The sequence below is a fragment of the Bos grunniens genome, chromosome 24 (assembly GCF_055505025.1).
Source record: "Bos grunniens cultivar Pamir isolate PY7600 chromosome 24, Bosgru_T2T1.0, whole genome shotgun sequence".
Classification (NCBI taxonomy): Eukaryota; Metazoa; Chordata; class Mammalia; order Artiodactyla; family Bovidae; genus Bos; species Bos grunniens.
This window is the reverse complement of record NC_141188.1, coordinates 23389601-23411275: the sequence shown is the minus strand read 5'-3', so window position 1 is coordinate 23411275 and position 21675 is coordinate 23389601.

The following is a 21675-nucleotide window of genomic DNA, read 5'->3' as shown; positions in this document are numbered from 1 at the left end:
TAGTTTTGAAGTAGTGAAAGAAAAGAATTCTATATCCATGAAAATATCCTTCAAGGATAAAGGGAAAATCAGACATTCTCAGATGAAAGAAAAGTAAGATAATTTGTTGCCAGCAGGCCTACCCTAAAGAATGGCTAAAAAAAGTTCTTAAAATCAGAAAGGAAATGATAAAGGAAGGAAACTTCGACCATTAGGAAGGAAGAAAAAAAAAGTATAAAAACTTAGGTAAATACAATAGATGTGCCTTCACCGCTTGAGATTTCTAAGTTGCGTTTAATGGTCAAAGCAAAAAAATTATTATTTGATGTGGTTCTTAATGTAAGTAGAGGAAATAGTTGACAATTACATTATAATGGAGGAGGTAAGGTTTCAAACTACAAAGACCAGTAAGAGTAGATCATGATAGGTTACGTATATGTAATATAAAGCCTAGAGCAAGCACTCAGAAAGCTATACCAACACATACACTCAAAATACCATAGATATATTAAAATGGAATTCCAACGAATGTTTTAGTAACCCAAAGCAAAACAGAACAGAAAGCAAAACAGAGAAACAGAGAACAAACAGAAAATGAAAAGTAAATGGAATGCTTAAGCTCTAACATATAAACAATTACATTAATGAAAACAGTCTAAATTCACCACTTAAACAGAGATTGGCAGAGTGGATAAAAACCATGACCAAAACTGCATACAATTTGGATGGCACTCAAGATCATGATGCTGGGTGAAAAAAATGTCCTCAGAAGTCCACATACTGTATCTTTCCACTTATATAACACTCTCAAAATTACAAAATTAAAAATACGAAGAACAGACTAGCAGTTACCAGGGTTAGGGTTGGGGTGGGTGTGACTCTAAAGGAATGCTACCCCACGGACTGTAGCCAGCCAGGCTCCTCTGTCCAAGGGATTTTCCAGACAAGAATACTAGAGTGGGTTGCCATTTCCTTCTCCAGGGGATCTTCCCTGTAAAGGGACAGTATGAGGGAAGTCTTTATGGCAATAGTTCTGTATCTTAACTGTAGTGCTGGTTACACAAATCTATACCTGTTATAGGATGCTATAGAACTGTACACACACATTGTACCATGGTCAGTTTTCTAGTTTTAATACCGTATTACGGTTACCTAAAACCACCAGTAGTTTCTGCAATTTCCGATCAATCTTAGCTTTTGAGGCTTTCCTCATAGCTAAGTCGGCAAAAAATCTGCCTGCAATGCAGAAGACCCGGGTTCGATCCCTCGGTTGGAAAGACCCTCTGGAGAAGGAAATGGCAACCCACTCTGGTATTCTTGCCTGGAGAATCCCATGGACAGAGGAGCCTGGCGGGCTGTAGTCCATGGGGTCATAAGAGTTGGACATGACTTAGCGACTAAACCACCACCATGGTTACATAATCCTTTCATAGGCATACTTCAGAGATAATGCAGGTTCAGTTCAGATCACTGCAATAAAATACTGGCAACAAAGACAGTCACAAAATTTTTAGTTTCCCAGTACATATAAAAGGTGTGTTTATGCCATACTGTGGTCTATTAAGTGTGCAATAGCATTTTTTAATGTATACCTTAATTTAAAAATACTTTATTGTTTACAAAAACAGAAATATGGATCAATGGAGTAGAATAGATAGCTCAGAAACAAATCCACACATTTATGGTCAATTAATCTTCAACAAAGGAGGCAAGAATATACAGTGAAGAAGAGAGTCTCTTCAGCAACTGATGTTGAGAAAGCTGGACAGCCACATGTAAATCAATGAATTCAGAAGACACCCTCACACCATTCACAAAAATAAACTCAAAATGGCTTAAAGACTTAAATATGAGACGTGACACTGTACAACTCCTAGATGAGAATACAGGCAAAACATTCTTGGACATAAATCAAACCAATGTTTTTTTAGGTCAGTCTCTCAAAATAATAGAACTAAAAGCAAAAAAAACAATGGTACCTAATCAAACTTATAAGCTTTTGCACAACAAAGGAAACCATAGACAAAACACAAAACAACCTAAAAACTAGGAGAAAATATTTTCAACCAATGATACTGACAAGGGCTCACTTAATTTTCAAAATATACAAACAGCTCATACAACTCAATAATAAAAAACCAAACAACCCATCAAAAAATGGGCAGAAAACCTAAGCAGACATTTCTCCAAAGAAGACAGATGGTCAAAAAGCATACAAAAAATGCTCAACTTTGCTAATTATTAGAGAAATTCATATCAAAACTACAGTGAGGTACCACCTCACACCAGTCAGAATGGCCATCATTAAAAAGTTTACAAATAACAAATGTTGGAGAGGGCGTAGAAAAAAGGACTCCTCCAGCACTGTTGGTGGGAATGTAAACTGGCATAGCCTGTATGGAGCTTCCTTAAAAAACGGAAAATAAAAGTTTCCATATGATCAGCAAATCTACTCCTGGGCATATATCCAAAGATAACTATAATTCAAAAAGATGCATCACCCCAACATTCATAGGAGCACTATTCACAACAGCCAAGACGTGGAGATAGTCTAAATATCCATCAACAGATGAGTGGACAAGCATACGGTACATATATACAATGGAATATTACTTGGTCAAAAAAAAGAATGAAATAATGCTATTTGCAGCCACATGGATATTCCTGGAGATCATCATACTAAGTGAAGTAAGTCAAAGACAAATACCATATGATGTCACATATATAGAATCTAAAATATGACACAGATGAACTTATTTATGAAACAGAAACAGACTCACAGACACAGAAAGCAAGCTTATGGCTACCAATGGGGAAAGAGGTGGGGTGGGCATAAAGTAGGAGTTTGGGATTAGCAGATACAAACTATTATGTATAAAATATATAATCAACAAGGTACAATAGTATAGCATGGGGAACTATATTCAACATTCTGTAATAAACCATAAGAGAAAAGAATATGAAAAAGAATATGTGTATATATGTATAACTGAATCACTTTGCTGTATACCAGAAACTAACACATTGAAAATCAACTATACTTCAATTTAAAAAATACTTTAGTGCTAAATAATGTAAACATCATCTGAACCTTCAAGTTGTAGCTTTTTTTTGCCATAGTAACATCAAGATCACTGATCACAGATCACCACCACAAATACAGTAATACTGAAAAAGTTTGAAGTATTGCAAGAATTACCAAAACATGATGCAGAGACACCAAGTGAGCAAATGCTGTTGGGAAAATGGTGCCAATAGACCTGCTCAATTCAAGGTTGCCACAAACCTTCAATTTGTTTCAAAAATATATATATGTAAAACATAATATATGTATCCAGTTTCCCCAGTGGTTATGTTGCATCTTATGTAATCATTGGAGGGAACTGGGTAAAAGGTACACAGGTCCTCTCTGTAAGATTTTGCAGCTTCCTGTGCATCTAGTTATCTCAAAAGCAAAACAAAGAAAAAGCTCTACCTAAATTCAAATCCAGGCTCCACCACTCCCTGTATGAATCTGAGCTCATCTGACTAATCTGTGCCTTGGGTTTGTTCATCCATAAAATGCAACAACAGTATCTACCAAGTTATGGCAAGAAATAACTGACACAATACATTATAAGAAAAATTACTGTATGAGTACTAAGTGATTATTCACATATTTCTGATTTTTCCTTTGTTGTAGAGCTAGGCAAGAGCAAGTCCTCTTTTTATCTTTGATTACTTACATGATCTATTTCATGTCCAAATCATACAGCTATTATTAAGAAGCCATTATGACTAATAAAATAAATGTTTTAAGCATCGCATCAACACATCTAAGAAAACATTGGCCTGCAGGATGAAAGCAAAAGAACTGGACAACTAAGCATGGGCAGATCTACCCTCTGACTTTATTCACGGTCTATTCTGGAGAATCGAAATACATTGCCCAAAGCACAAGATGTTTACTGTCCATATTATTCATTGAACAAAAGAAAAAAATCTTATTTCAGGTGGCACTAGTGGTAAAGAATCCACCTGCTGATGCAAGGGATGCAGGTTCGATCCCTGGATCGGGAAGATCCCCTGGAGAAGGAACTGCTAACCCACTCCACTATTCTTGCCTGGAAAAATCCATGGACAGAGGAGCCTGGCAGGCTACAGTCCATGGGGCTACAAAGAATTGGATACAACTGAGTGACTGAACACAACAGCAGAGCACATTATTCATTGAACAAAAGGAAAAAACATATTGTTTAATTAATTAAAAGCCAATTAGAAAACCTGACACATATATAGCCAGACAAATCCAGAGAAACAGAATAGGGAGTCAAGAAATAAATCAAATACACATGAAAATTTAGTATATGAACAGGATGTTATCTGAAATTGGTCAGGGAAAGATGGACTATTCAATAAATTGTGCTGTAGCTATTGGACAGCCATCCGGAAATAAAAGGTTACATTCACACTTTATATCAGGAAAATTCTAAATGGATAAAAGACTTAGATGTGAAAATAAAGCAGTGTGAGTACTAGAAGAAAACAGAAACTTCTTTTTAACCTCAAAGTGTGGAAGGTTTTCCTTACCATGATGCCAAAGAAGCCACAGAAGAAACATTGACAAAGCTGACTATATAAAATCAAAAAGTTCTGCACGACAAAAACAAAATCAAAAAAACTCAAAAAAAAAAAGAGTAAATGAGGGAAAATATTCACAGAAAACAGTAAGATCAAAAATTATATTTAAAAATACATCTGGTTATTCCTATAGCACAGTTTGTAAGAGCAAAAAAATTGGGAACATCAGTAGAAAGCTGATTAAGTTGTTCAGTACATTCTTACATGACAGAATATTATGCAGTTGGGAAAAAGGAAAAGGTTCTTTAGCTAAATAATATGGGAAAATCTCTATTATTAAAACTAGTATTAGTTTTTTTTTTTAAGCAAAGTGAAAACAGAATATACAGTATGTTTCCTTTTGAGTAAAAGGGGTAAAATAAGAAATATATTGCTTATACGCATGAAGAAACTCTGTAATGAGACACTGCTGTTGTTTCTCATCCACTCAGTCATGTCCGACTCTTTGCAACCCACCCCATGGACTGCAGCACGCCAGGCTTCCCCGTCCTTCACCATCTCTCAGAGTTTGCACAAACTCAAGTCCATTGAGTCAGTGATGCCATCCAACCATCTCAACCTCTGTTGTCCACTTCTCCCACCTTCAGTATTTCCCAGGATCATATAACAAACCACTTATGTTGGCTATCCAGAAGGTAGGCAGATAGGTTAGAACTGAGTAGATAAGGAAAAATTTTCATTTTATACTTTTTGCTACTGTTTTGAATCACTCAAAAATTAATCTGTTCAAAAATATTGGATTAAAAACAACTCTTAAGCAGACTCAGAAAGGATTGTTTTATTCATTTTAACCTCCATTAAAAACTCATATAGACTGAAAATATTCTGATAAACACCTAATCAGAAACTGGGAGTCTTAAGATACTACCAAGAGCCCCTGGATCAAAATGCCAAAAGATGATGTCACACTCATTTCTCACTCAGTCTAAGACATTAAATTTACTTTAACAAAGGGGCAACAGGGACTTCCCTGGTGGTCCAGTGGCTAAGGCTCCATGCTCCCAATGCAGGAGGCCTGGGTTCGATCCCTGGTCAGGGAACTCGATCCCACATGCTGCAACTAAGACCTGGCGCAAATAAACAAATAAAAATAAATATTAAAAAAATAGCAACAATAATAAAAGTGTTTGCCAAATTTTAAAGACATCAACAACTGCATTTTATAAAATTCAGAAGTCTAGAAACGCCACACTATTTAAAGAGAAATTTTTTTTAAAAGACAACAATGAAGGTAGGCAATTGGCAGAGGGGGGAAGCAGCTTTTGCAATAGAAGATAAGGAGTGGGAAAGACCAAAGAGTTGCAGTTCATTACAGCAGCAAACTCAAATTTGAGAGAAATATTCCAACAATTTTTTGTCTATATACATATGTACTGTGTGGGATTATTTATCTATTTATTCATTTACTTATTTAGTCATTCATTTAGTCACTCACTCAGTCATTCACTTGTCCATTCATTTTGGACTGGCAAAACTTGTCCTTTTATTCTAAACAAAACAAATTTTAAAGCTGAAGGGAGGGAATTCCCTGGCAGTCCTGTGGTTAGGACTCCTTGCTCTCACTGCTGAGGGCCCAGGTTCAATCCCTGGTTGGAGAACCAAGATCCTGCAAGCTGCATGGGGCAGCCACATAAATAAAAAGGCTGAAGGGCATGACATTCTCAAAGCTTACAGATCTATAGAGCTAAAAATCAATTTAAAGAAGGGGTTTTTTACAGAACAGTAACCTAAATTATAAAATGGAAGGACAGCATGATTACAGTATTGGTAAGTGATCACAAAAAAGTGATCATTCCTAAAACACTAAATATTAAAGCAAGTGAGATTATAGAGCTTTCTTGGTAGCTCAGCAGTAAAGAATCTGCCTACAATGCAGAAGACTTAAAAGGAGATGCGGGTTTGATCTCTAGGTCAGGAATATCCCCTGGAGAAGGAAATGGCAAACTACACCAGTATTCTTGCCTGGGAAATCCCACAGACAGAGGAGCCTGGCGGGCTACAGTCCACAGGGTTGCGAAGAGTCGGGCACGACTGAGTGACTAAAACAACAACAGAGAGATTATAAGTATACAGCACTCTCATAGCTTCTAGTCATTTCTGGCTAAGTGTTAGTTATTAAATGACTTACTCTTAACTATGGAAAGAGTACACAACTTTTCCAAATTTAAATATTTTCCTTGAGAGAAGAAAATGAAGGAAAATTTACAGTGAATAACATACAATTTGGATAGAAATCTGATAATATATTAAAACTGGGGGTTAAACCATTTTTGTTATGGAGACATAAATTTAAGCCTGTATTTGTCAGCTGCAAACTAGCACATTGATAAAAGAATATTTACATTAATCTGCTTTGTCTGTTATATCCCATAATCCAAGTTGGAGTTTAGAGTTCCTCCTCCTTGCTCCCAAAATACTCTATGCTTACTGCATCTTACTGTGTTCTAGAATTCTGTTGATGTTTCCACATCAGTCTCTAGACAGATTTCCAGAAGCAGGACCCTGTGTCTTCTATTCATTATAGTAGTTACACAGAATCTAGTAAAGTGTTTAGTTTGCTGATGATTAATAGACATTGTTCATTAAATATAAAAAAATTAGGTGTTGTAGCACATATTCACTATATTAATGATGTTGTTACAAAGCCCACCTTTTCATTTAGGTCAAAGTTATTTGCGTTTATGTGTCCACGACTTTTAAAAAGAGATTACAAATTTATAAGACTGAACAAGCATAACACAAATTGAAGCTTAAGAGTTTCACTGTAAAATTCTCCAAGGCTAATTCTCTATCTTTTCATATAACTCATAGAGTTTACTCTTTTACAGCATCCTTGTATAACTCCATGGAAAGCATTTCAGATTATTTGGTTCCTTTGGATGTTATAAGATTTTTCTTTATAATTTAAATATTTGATGAATCCTCTAGATGTTGAAAATCCAAATTACTACGTTCCGAAAATGTTAAAAGTTAGTGGGAATGAGGAATTTCACAGCAGACTCCTCTGTGATCCTACAAAAGCTGCCCTACTTTATCTGGCCGAGAGGTGGCAGCATGCAACAGGACAGTGTCTCAAAAATCCTGTGCCTATTTCTCCTGAGTATTTAGAACCACGCAAGACCTTTACAAATAGCTATGAAAAGAAGAGATGCGAAAGGCAAAGGAGAAAAGGAAAGATATATCCATTTGAATGCAGAGTTCCAAAGAATAGCAAGGAGAGATAAGAAAGCCTTCCTCAGTGATCAATGCAAAGAAATACAGGAAAATAATAGAATGGGAAAAACTAGAGATCTTTTCATGAAAATTAGAGATACCAAGGAAACATTTCACGCAAAGATGGACTCAATAAAGGACAAAAGTGGTATGGACCTAAAAGAAGCAGAAGATATTAAGAAGAGATGGCAAGAATACACAGAAGAACTATACAAAAAAGATCTTCACGATCCAGATAATCACGATGGTGTGATCACTGACCTAGAGACAAACATCCTGGAATGTGAAGTCAAGTGGGCCTTAGGAAGCATCACTACAAACAAAGCTAGTGGAGGTGATGGAATTCCAGTTGAGCTCTTTCAAGTCCTGAAAGATGATGCTGTGAAAGTGTTGCACTCAATAAGCCAGCAAATCTGGAAAACTCAGCAGTGGCCACAGGACTGGAAAAGGTCAGTTTTCATTCCAATCCCAAAGAAAGGCAATGCCAAAGAATATTTAAACTACCACACAATTGCACTCACCTCACACACTAGCAAAGTAATGCTTAAAATTCTCCAAGCCAGGCTTCAGCAATACATGAACCGTGAACTTCCAGATGTTCAAGCTGGTTTTAGAAAAGGCAGAGGAACCAGAGATTAAACTTCAAACATCCATTGGATCCTCGAAAAAGCAAGAGAGTTCCAGAAAATATCTATTTCTGCCTTATTGCCTATGCCAAAGCCTTTGACTGTGTGGATCACAACAAACTGAAAAATTCTGAAAGAGATGGGAATACTAGACCACTTGGCCTGCCTCCTGAGAAACCTGTATGCAGGTCAAGAAGCAACAGTTAGAACTGGACATGGAGCAACAGACTGGTTCCAAATCAGGAAAGGAATATATCAAGGCTGTATATTGTCACCCTGCTTATTTAACTTATATGCAGATTACATCATGAGAAACACTGGACTGGGTGAAGCACAAGCTGGAATCAAAATTGCTGGGAGAAATATCAATAACCTCAGATGTGCAGATGACACCACACTTACGGCAGAAAGCAAAGAAGAACTAAAGAGCCTCTTGATGAAAGTGAAAGAGGAGAGTGAAAAAGTTGGCCTAAAACTCAATATTCAGGGGGGACTTCCCTCGTGGTCCAGTGGCTAAGACTCCGGGCTCCCAGTGCAGGGGGCCTGGGTTCAGTCCCTGGTTGGGGAACTAGATCCCACATATTGCAACAGAGTTCACAAGCTGCAACTAAAGATCCTGCATGCTGCAACTAAGACCTGGCATGGTTAAATAAATAATAAAATAAATTAAAAAAAAAAACTCAATATTCAGAAAATTAAGATCATGGCATCCGGTCCCATCACTTCATGGGAAAAAAATGGAGAAACAATGATAGACTTTATTTTTGGGGGCTCCAAAAATCACTGCAGACGGTGGCTGCAGCCATGAAATTAAAAGACGCTTACTCCTTGGAAGAAAAGCTATGACCAACCTAGACAGCATAGTAAAAAGCAGAGACAGTACTTTGCCAACAAAGGTCCATCTAGTCAAAGCTATGCTTTTTACTGTGGTCATGTATGGATATGAGAGTTGGACTATAAAGAAAGCTGAGCGCCGAAGAATTGATGCTTTGAACTGTGGTGTTGGAGAAGACTCTTGAGAGGCCCTTGGACTGCAAGGAGATTCCATTGTAAAGGAAATCAGTCCTGAATACTCACTGGAAGGACTGATGCTGAAGCTGAAACTCCAATACTTTGGCCACCTGATATGAAGAACTGACTCATTTGAAAAGACCCTGATGCTGGGAAAGATTGAAGATGGGAAGAGAAGAGGATGACAGAGGAGGAGATGGTTGGATGGCATCACTGACTGGACAGACATGAATTTGAGCAAGCTCCAAGAGTTGGTGATGGACAGGGAAGCCTGGTGTGCTGCCGTCCATGGGATCACAAAGAGTCAGACACAACTGAGGGACCGAACTGACTAACTAACTGAAGAACTTTACAGGAGACAGAGTAAACAAAGATTTAGCTACTTTATTAGTTCCAGCCAACTGGATGCCCAAAACAGTAGAGGTCATTGGATGGTTTCAACCATCTTACAGCTAGATCCAGCGCCACCACTGTTGCTGACTATCACCTGCTTGTTAATTCACAATAGGTGTAACACAACATAAACTAGCAAGGTTCTTGCCAAGCGAGGAGGAAAGAGGTAAAGGAACAAGGGAGCTTGGGAAAGAAATTGAAATAAAAGAAATTGAAAAATGCTTGAGTATTCTGGAACACCTCTTATAAACACTTATGATGACTTTTCAGTCTGTAATAATAGACATGACTAATATGTGATAAATTTTTACAGTTTATGATACTAACCCTTTTTATATAACCATATTGTTAACATAGAGACTAACAATAATAATATGATCAAACAACTGCAAACAACTAGTGAGGGTTTTAAGGTTGATTAATGTACGACTCATTTTTTGTACAAGTATATGATTTGGTAAAAACAGAAGAATTTGTCCCATAGCATAAGCACTGTTTGACATTCAACATTTTCATATATTTTATTATACCTGTAGGATGTTACTGGCGTACGACACTTTTATAGAATAATAAAATTATGATAAAATATTGGGCAAGTTAGATAATAAGGATAAACAATTACTTGTTTGGGTTTGTTTGGTTTGGTGTGGTTAGAGTCAGTCATCAGTAGACTATTTCATTCTGCCATGTCATCATGCTTACCTACATAAGGTGTTAAGTGTCCTTGCTTTTAAAGATTTAAGAGATTCTGACATGCTCTCTATTTAAAGGGTTATTATTTGAGTTCCTAGTTACCACCCAGTTTCCTAGGAGACTAAGAAATCTGTTGCTATTTAAACACAAAGCTAAACTGACTATACTTGTTTAACTGCAAAATTGACTTGAGACCTGTTTAAAATTATATAAGAGGGTAGCCACTAAGCTTAGAAATGTGTCAAGTGTGAGGCAGGCTAGAACCTGAATCTCATCTGAAACTTGGAGATTTCTGTGGCACCTTATCTTCCCGTGTGCAGTTTCAGTTCGGACTCACCATGGACTGTATGGTAGCCCAGAACTGGAAGAAGTACAATCACACAACATCACTCCAGGGCTACTACACAGCTGCCTGAGTCAGTGAGTGCAGGACCAACTGTTAAATCTTCCTGCACCTAATTGTGTGCAAGTAGCCTAGACATGTTACATGTTTGTCAAAGTGATGATGACAATAGTGATGATGTTAGTTTAGCTTGCTAAAAAAAAAAAAAAAAGGAAATTTACCTTTTAAAATAAAATAAAAATAAAGGGTAATAAAAATTTCCTTTTAAGGATAGTTTCTAAAAATAAGGACTTTTAATTTTAAAAAGAAATTAAGAGGATGATTACATCATCAGATTCATGCTGAGTCTGGCAGCAACCTGCAAGATGCATGGGAATAGAGGGCAGATGTGAGTCAAGAAGATCCATTAAGAAGCTATTACTAGAAAGATAATAAAGGCTTGAATTAAAACAGTAAAAAGGAAAAGATGACAAATCTGAGCTATTTCAAATGATGAGTCAATATGACCAAAGTTTTTATTTTTTTGCTTGTATATGTGCATGTAACATTTCAGTCGGGTAATGTTAGGCTTTAATTTATGCACATCTGTGGGATAAAGGAATCTCTCAAAGAATGAAGAGGCTTTATTCAAAAGTATACAGTGGAAATTAGTCCTCAAGTGGGCTACCTTTAGAGAAAACCACTGGGTTAGCAGTATATTTTCCATCACACATGAATTTCTAGGGTTTGAGTCAGCTGGTCCAAGAAGGAATAACAATTAGACCACTGTGCAATAATTGCTTGCTGTGGCACTAACCACCTACTGTGACCGACTTTTCCCAATCCCTTCCACTGACCCTAAAATTTCTACTTACTCATGATATGTGAGGGTAAAAAATGCAAGAAGTAATTATTCTACTATAAAAATTCCACAATGTAATAATTTTAATAAGAGTAAAAATGGAGGAAGGTAGTCCAATTTGCTTTGGCTGTATGAATGTAGAAGCATTGGTGAACTGTCCATGACAGATGTCCTCACACCTCACAGGTTGGAAATTAAGATTTGGGGCTTGGGACTTTCCTGGTGGTCCAGTGGCTGAGCCTCTGTGATTCCCATTCAGGGGAGCGCAGCTTCAATTCCTGGTCATGGAACTAGATCCCACATGAAACAACTAAGAGTTCACACTATTCAAGTAAGAGAGATCCCATTTGCCACAAGTAAGACCCAATGTAGCCAAATAAATAAATATTAAAAAAAATTGGGGGGCTTGATAGATACAATATTGGGGCTACCCTGATGGCTCAGATCGTAAAGAATCTGCCTGCAATATACGAGACCTGGGTTTGATCCCTGGGTTGGGAAGATCCCCTGGAGGAGGACATGGCAACCCACTCCAGTATTCTGGTCTGGAGAATCCCATGGACAGAGGAGCCTAGCCAGCTACAGTCCTTGGGGTTGCAAAGAGTGAGATACGACTGAGTGACTAAGCACAGCACATATACAATTTTGTGATATAATAAGAAATACATGTTTGGTCTTCATCCCCAGTTTCTGGCAGAGAACAACTAAATCCCCTGGAATTTCCCAAGTGGTGGGTGAGAAGAGTGCCTTTTGTTATATAATAAGCCCTTTCAACTCTACCTGAGGTTGTGCTAATTCCAACCACATGATCAGAGGATTGGAATTTTCAGCCTCACCCAGTGACCTCCAGGGAGAGGAGAGGAACTAGGGATTAAGTTACTAATAACGGTCAGTGGTCAATAACTTAATCAGTTGTGCCTATTAACAGAAGCTCCAATACTTTGGCGACCTGATGTGAAGAACTGACTCATTGGAAAGACCCTGATGCTGGAAAAGATTTAAAGTGTGAGGAGAAGGGGATGACAGAGGATGAAATGGTTGGATGGCATCACTGACTTGATGGACACGAGTTTGAGCAAGCTCCAGGAATTGGTGATGGACAGGGAAGCCCGGCATGCTGCAGTCCATGGGGTCGCAGAGAGCCAGACAAGGCTGAGCGACTGAACTGACTGATGTAACAGCAGCTCCATAAACACCCTAAACGACGGGTTCAGAGAGCTACTGGCAGGTGACACAACCCAACCTCTATGGGGACAGAAGCTCCCACACTCAAGACCCTTCCTGACTTCCTTTAAATACCTCTTCATCTGGCTGGTCACTTGTATTCTTTATAATAAACCAGTATTTCCCTGAGTTCTGTGAGCCTTTAGAGCAAATTATTAAACCTGAGGGGAAGCTGTGCAAACCTCCAATTTATAGCCAAGTCAGACAGAAATGTGGATAAGCTGGGAACCCACTACTTAAAATTGTTGTCTCAAGTTGGGGGCAATCTTGTGGGACTCAACCTTTAACCTGTGGGGTCTGTGCCAACTGGGTAGTTAGGGTCAGAACTGAATTAGATTGTATTAAGTTGTTAATAACTAATGTTCACAGAGAACTGGAGAATTGCTTGGTGTGGGAAACCCACACATTTGGTGTTGAAGATGTCATGAATGGAGAAACCGTTTTCCTTTAGTAAACAAGACAGGAATGAAGATACAAATTGGGGGATCATTTATGTACAAGAAGAATGAAATCAGCCTCCCGACAGACGGGATATACGTGGAAAGTGATGAAGAGGAGCTCAACAGAAGCCCGAGGCAGGAAGCAGGCAGTGAAGAGGAGCCAGCCAGGCACAGTGTGGCTGGAGCAGGAGAGAAAAAATAGTGTCCTAGAAACTAAAAAAAAAATAAAAATAAAAAAGGATAGGCTGTCAGTGACAAAAATACTAGAGTTCATGAAGGATAAGGATTGAGAAGTCACTGAATTCGGTGATTATAAGATCACTATCTTCTAAGATTCAACTTCATGGGAATGGTAAGAGAAAACTGGATTAATAAATAAGAATGTATCCTTATCTCCATGCTTCCATAATTCCTCCAAATTGTACTTAAATATTAATATTTTAAATATAAAAGTAAATTACAGCCTTAAAATTCTTCAGTATGCCCTCTTTCCGTGGTTATGGTAATGTGCAACTCATTTTGGGATGTGTAGAAATGTGAGAACTTCGGCTCTTGAAGAGGTAAGCATTAGCTGTCTTAAATGTCACTGGAAAGAATGCCCCCATTGCCCCAACAGTAATGTCCAAAACGTATTTTTGCTTTCAGTGTTTGTTTTTTGTATTGTACATAAAGCATAAATACAAAATGTAGAAAGAATAGTAAGCCACTTTGTCCAGTGCAGAATAAATGCCAAATGTGAAAATCAAGGGATAAAAGCAGAGACACTCAAGAGATTCAAAGAAAGCAATACTTCACCTTTAATATGTGTGTGTTTTTTAAACAGAAGTAAATAGCATTTTTACATGAGTCATAACCCTAGTTTTAATTTTACTGAAAAACAGACTAAACAAAATAGAGTCCCTGCTTCCGCCCTGACCCTAAAGGGAAACAGGCCACCAGCTGTGTTAAATCAAGCTCCAGTTCAAACCACTGACAAGTACTTTTTGGTATCCCCTGACATGAGAACAGCAGAACTATTTTCAAGGATAAATATGTCCTCTTACAAGAAGCCATCAACAAAAAGAAAATATTCCTGGGTTTGATCATACTGTCCTAGAGAAAGAGAAAACTCAGATTCAGCTGCCATTATTTCCCTTTCAAAGGGCAATTTTGAAGGGATTTGTCAACCTATTAGGCTTGGCAACTAACCAACCAGACAATACACACAGAAGCCCAAAACTAAAGGAAACTCAATCTGGTCATAATTGCTTTTCTGTGTTTAAGGGGCTCAATTTCCCATTTAAAGGTAAGACCACTTGGTCATCTTCACCACCACCAAACCACCAATGCCGCCATTTTTGCTTTCTTCTATTCTAAATTCTTTTACGTAATATGAACATCAGGCCCCTGCACAGCTAAAGATTTCCCTCTCCAACATGAGTTCACTGGACTGTGGTTTATAATTTCTGATTTATTTTTTCCTTTAATGAACTCATAATGCTTTTGTGACAAGGGATAGAAAAGCTTTTATTGTTTAAATTGTTCATTCAAGTTACTCAGTCAGGCCTCCGGTTAACATTTTACAACAGAAGTCCCAATAGACTGTAGGATCTAAGAGAACAAAAATCAGAGAGATATTCATTGGTTTTAGCCTCTGCTATACACCCAGAAACTAAAATAGTCTCTGGTGGAAATCTAGACACAGTTTAATTAACGGATCAGAATCCACATCTGTCTGACTCTGAAGTCTACACTCTTATCTGCCACATCACAGCTTCCCAACCTAATTTGATAATGAGAATCATTTGTCGCATTTGTCAAAAATATAAATTAATTGAATCATCCCTATGCATGTGTGCTCAGTCGCTAAGTCATGTTCAACTCTTTTGTGACCCCATGGACTGCAGCTTGCTAGGTTCCCCTGTCCGTGGGATTTTCCAGGATTTTCCAACCCACTGGAGTGGGTTGCCATTTCCTCCTCCAGGAGATCTTCCCCTTGGAATTGAACCTATGTCTCCTGCATCTGCTGCATTAGCAGGCATATTCTTTACCACTGAGCCACCTGGGAGTCCAAACAAGGTTTAACACCCTGAATCATCCCGAGGTATTCTAATTGAAGGCCTAGTAATATGTATTTTTAACAAAGACCCTAAATAATTATTACCAGCAGGCATATCTAGGGACTGCCCTGGCAATCCAATGGTTAAGACTTTGCCTTCAAAGCAGAGGGTTCGGGCTTGATCCTGGTCAGGGAGCTAAGATCCCTCATGCCTCATGGTCAAAAAAACCAAAACATAAAACAGGCAAATCGAGACCCACAGAAATGTTTCTTCTGCCAACTTCCACACTGCTTTTATCAAGTCAATCTCTCCTTCCCCAAATACCAACAATACACATTCACTGAGAACTGTTCTACATGTATTCCAACAGCCTTATGAGGTAGGTAATATAAGTACACCCATTTTTCAGAAAAGGAAATGGAGGCATAGAAAATTTAAGAAGCTTGTACAAGGTCACAGTTAATCACTGAGAGAGCAGGGATTTGAACCCAGTCTTACTCCAGAAGCTGAATTCATAACCATTACATTATTCTGCATATACCCACTTGTCCCAACCTCCTCAAAGTGCTGGTTTCCTTTGGGTAACACTTCCACATCTGGTAATGAAGTCAACTTATAGCCTCTGTATGTGCATGGGCTAAATCGCTCCAGTCGTGTCCTACTCTTTGCAGTCCCGTGGACTGCAACCTGCCAGGCTCCTGCATCCATGGGATTCTCCAGGCAAAAATACTGGAGTGAGTTGCCAAGCTCTCCTCCAGGGGACCTTCCCAACCCAGGGAGCAAACCCAGGTCTCCTGCATCCCCTGCCTTGGCAGGCAGGTTCTTTATCATTGCGCCACAAATCGCAAACTGATAGATTGTAAAAATAAAAATAGTTCCACCAAAGGGCACTCAAATTGGCTTTTTTAGTATAACCAAAAGAAATAGCCATTTATAAGGAAAGGGTTATTATCTGCAGTGGTATAATCCCAGCCACAAAAACACAATATAAAATAATGAAATTGTAAAAGCAAGACAAATCCGGAAGTAAGCAAATTGAATCGGGCCTCCTGAAGATGTTTTAAACATAAAAGTGTATTTTGGCATTCAGAAAGCCTGGGGGTAGTGTGTGTGTGTGCACCCCTGTGCTCAGCTGTGTCTGATTCTTTGCAACCCCATGAACTAGAGCTGTCAGGCTCCTCCGTCCATGGGATATTCCAGGCAACAATACTGGAGTGGGTTGCCATTTTCTGCTCCAGGAGATCTTCCTGACCCAGGGATTGAACCCTCATCTCTGCGTCTCCTGCATTAGCGGTGTATCCTTTACCACTGAGCCACCTGGGAAGCCTCCCCAAAGGTAGTATATAAATCAATCATTTCCCGTCATGCTGACTAACAAGATTAAAAGAAATGAACTTATGATTAGATGTTGCCACAAAAAAAATGAATATTCAATAAGTTCACTGTTTCGTAAAAAAATTCAATTAAACCCTCAATTTCTTTCTAATAATGATTACTACAACAACAAAAGAATTTAGCCAAATAATACAAGTTCAAGACAACCAAATTAGATTTTTAAACACATCCAGTTTAACACAGATAATGGTTATAATGAAATGACACGAATGGCTTTTAACACCCAAGACCTACAGCTTTAAAAAAGAAAAGCTTCCCCTTCACTCTAAAGTTTCCTACCCACAAAACCATTAGAAAATATTTCATTCAGCTTCTTTAGCAGAGTTGTCCTTTTAGTTACTCCCTGAACTTCCAGATGTTCAAGCTGGATTTAGAAAAGGCAGAGATCAAATTGCCAACATCCATTGGATTCTCAAAAAAGCAAGAGAAGTCCAGAAAAACATCTACTTCTGCTTTATTGAGTATGCCAAAGCCTTTGACTCCAAAGTCACAACAAACTGTGGAAAATTCCTCAATAGATGGGAATACCAGACCACCTGACCTGCCTCCTGAGAAATCTGTACACAGGTCAAGAAGCAACACTTAGAACTAGACATGGAACAACAGACTGGTTCCAAGTCAGGAAAGAAGTATGTCGAGGCTGTATATTGTCACCCTGCTTATTTAACTTATATGCAGAGTGAAAAGAAAAGGAAAGTGAAGTCACTCAGTCATGTCCGACTCTTTACAACCCCATGGACTGTAGCCTACCAGGCTCCTCTGTCCATGGGATTTTCCAGGCAATAGTACTGGAGTGGATTGCCATTTCCTTCTCCAGGGGATCTTCCTGACCCAGGGATCAAACCCAGGTCTCTCGCATTGTAGACAGATGCTTTACCATCTGAGCCACCAGGTAAGTCACATCATGAGAAATGCTGGACTGGATGAAGCACAAGCTGGAATCAAGATTGCCAGGAGAAATATCAATAACCTCAGATATGCAGATGACACCACCCTTATGGCAGAAAGTGAAAAAGAACTAAAGAGCTTCTTGATGAAAGTGAAAAAGGAGAGTGAAAAAGTTGGCTTAAAACTCAACATTCAGAAAATTAAGATCATCACATCCAGTCCCATCACTTCATGGCAAATAGATGGAGAAACAGTGACAGACTTAATTTTGGGGGGCTCCAAAATCACTGCAGATGGTGGCTGTAGCCATGAAATTAAAAGACTCTTGCTCCTTGGAAGAAAAGTTATGACCAACCTAGACAGCATATTAAAAAGCAGAGACTTTACTTTACCAACAAAGATCCATCTAGTCAAAGCTGTGGTTTTTCCAGTAGTCATGTATGGATGTGACAGTTGGACTACAAAGAAAGCTGAGCACCAAAGAATTGATGCTTTTGAACTGTGGTGTTGGAGAAGACTCTTGAGGGTCCCTTGGACTTCAAGGAGATGAAACCAGCCCATCCTAAAGGAATTCAGTCCTGAATATTCACTGGAAGGACTGATGCTGAAGCTGAAACTCCAATACTTTGGCCCCCTAATGCGAAGAACTGACTCATTTGAAAAGACCCTGACACTGGGAAAGATTGAAGGTGGGAAGAGAAGGGGACGACGGAAGATAAGATGGTTGGATGACATCACTGAGTCAATGGACATGAGTTTGAGCAAACTCCAGGAGTGGGTGATGGACAGGGAGGCCTGGTGTGCTGTAGTCCATGTCAGTCACAAAGAGTCAGACACAACTGAGCGACTGAACTGAACTGAATCCATTCATTTATAAAGTCATTGCACTTTTTCTTTCCTAATCTTAGAATGTATCTTTCTTTGTTGAATCACCCCTAAGGCAGAACAGAATCCTGGTGGAAGATCCTTCTGAAGTGGCTGGCAGGATTAAGAGCTAGGATGAGATTTGTCTTTGTGAATAATTCATAAAGGGAAATAAACATAAAACAACAGGAAGAGCCTGTCTATGGCTTTAACTCTGTTCTGGGCATGGTAAATGCAAGAATGTGCAACCGCAAGGGCTCTGACATCGAGGCAAAGAGAAACAACTCAGTAAATAAGGCTTTTGTTTACTGTCTTGGGTGCTACAAATAAGCACTGTCTTGTTCTGTTAATCCATATCCGTCTCTAAAAAACACTCAATGCAATGCTAAGTTGGTGATATAATAGTAACAGTAATAGAATTTAGTAGTGTAACAATTATTCTGGATATTCTGTATTAATGATTTGGCATCTTGGAGTCATAGAGCCACACTAATAACCCAAAGTTTTAACAAACACCTCCACCATCAGGCACTCGGAAATCTATCACCAATTCTGCGATCACAAGCTTCAACTCTGTGTTCTGTTTCCCACTCCCACTTTCAATAGGAGACATCCCCACCTAGCTGGCTGCTTCTCAGCACTATAACAAGGTTTAGTCCCAGCTCTACTTCTCCCTGTAAGTGACCCCAGGTAGCCCCCTGTGGGATGCGACACCTCCCATCCTCTGAGTATCTGAGCAGTAAACTCTTCTTTCAACGGTTGCTGTCTGTGTGCCTGTCAAAACTTGATTAAAATAAATCTTGGATTCAATAGTCCAAGCACATTATTCAAAATGTTCCTCTCTGAATGTGTCCTTGAATCCTTCCATCACTATCACTAGTTGTGGTATTGTTAAAAGGTAAACTGAGTGAGGTTCATGAAAATTTTGAAGAGTTTCGCTGAACAAGTGAAGTGAAAGTCGCTCAGTCATGTCTGACTCTTTGCGACCCCATGGACTATACAGTCCATAGAATTCTCCAGGCCCGAATACTGGAGTGGTAGCCTTTCCCTTTTCCAAGGGATCTTCCCAAGCCAGCGATTGAACCCAGTTCTCCTGCATTTCAGGCAGATTCTTTACCAGTTGAGCCACGAGGGAAGCCCAAGAATACTGGAGTGGGTAGCCTATCCTTTCTCAAGGGGATCTTACTGACCCAGGAATCAATTCAAGGTCTCCTGCATTGCAGGCAGATTCTTTACCAACTGAGCTCTCAGGGAAGCCCTTCTTTGTGCAAACATCGAAGCAAATCAGGCAGCATCAAACTGAAAATGGCTGGGAGCTTTAGAGCAGATGTGGAAGCAACTCATGGAAATTGATGCTTAAGCTTAAGTGATGGCCTCATTTGAGAAAGCCTAGTTGGCTGGCTGTGATTAGTTAAGTTTGTTTCTTAATCTTGAGGCATTTACAAAAATAAACTCTGGCTTAGGTTTTAGTTTGCCTATATAGGCTACCAAGGCATTAGAGCCACCTCAACCGAACACCACCTAAACAAATTTAAAAATCCCTGTTTAGTAACTTTAACCAGCACCAATATTCTCGCTTGCATATTTCTATACTAGTCATTACTGATGAGACAACAATGGAAAAACAAAACCCCTGCCCTCACTGAGTTTATACTCTAAGAGTTACAGTTATAAGTGAAGTGAGGAAGCTTATCTTTTATTTCATTTGAATCTCTCACTTGTCTTACCAGTGTTTCACATATAATAATATTCAATAATTATTTGCTAAATGAAAGAATGATCTGTTTTCCTTTAAGCATCAGAAGCCATTTTCTTCATCTTTATGACTGAAGAGTGGTCGTTTACCTCACTTGATGAAGACCATGAGGTATAGCACTGTTAAATGACACATAATTCAAGCAGTTGGACTTTATTGAATGAATAGCTTTACTCACCAATCACCAGTTTATGAACAAGTGGGTCTTCACAGGACACTGAATCTGATGATGCTGCGGCCATAACTTTCCAACCTCCAGAACTGTAAGAAGTACATTTTTGTTGTTTATAAGCCACTGAGTCTATGGTATTTTTGTTACAGCAAAATTGACTAAGACACCATGTAAGTGGAGATTGTCAACCAAATCTCTTAAAATGATCAGTTGCCATCCCGCTGGGCATTTAAAACAAGTCCTGGGAATTTCTTATAAATCCTTAGCCTACATCTCTTGCAACTAAGTCATTGGTTTTTATTTTAAATGTTTGTGCCATCTTGTAAGGAATGATAGGGATTTGAATTTTTTTTCCTAGGGTCTCACTTTCTTACCAATAAAGGCCCATTACTTATTATAAGATTATCTACCGAAGTAGATGTTCTTGTTGCACTCATCACTCATCTATCTGTCCCCTTTTTCTGTTTTGTAACATAAACCTAGTCTCACTCACCTTCCCCAGACTGTATCTCTAGGCCTTTCCTCAGCTCTAGGACATGAATCTCAATTGACTAAGCCTATTTTGGAGGGCTCAAGCTGCAGATGTTGCTGGTGGTTAAGAACCCGCCTGCCAATGCAAGAGACATAAAGGACATGGGTTTTATCCCTGGGTTAGGAAGATCCCCTGGAGGAGGGCATAGCAACCCACCCCAGTATTCTTGCCTGGAGAATCCCATGGACAGAGGAGCCTGGTAGGCTACAGTCCATAGGGTCACAAAGAGTCAGACACAACTCAGCAACTTAGCATGTATACACTCACCTTGGAGGCCTCACTCCCTTGTTAGTGATAGGCATAGACAGGTAAAGCAATTTTAACTAATGTGACATGAGCAAAATTCCGCTGGTGGGGGGGAAGGTTTTCCTTAGTCTTAAAAAGAGAAAATATAAGGGTGACCCCTTTTCCTGCCCCTGGATGTTTTCTATAATCTGGAACAGAGACCACTTTAGGGCCATAAGGGAAGCCAGACTGGAGAGCATGCCAACATGCTTAAACATGGAGGAGCAAAAAGAAGAAAGGGACCTTGTCCTTGCAATGTTGTCAAGCCATTGAATTAACCAACCCTGTGGATGACCTGACCTCCACATACCTAGCTATGTTAGGTAATAAAAAGGCTTAAACATTAAGGACATTTAGTAAG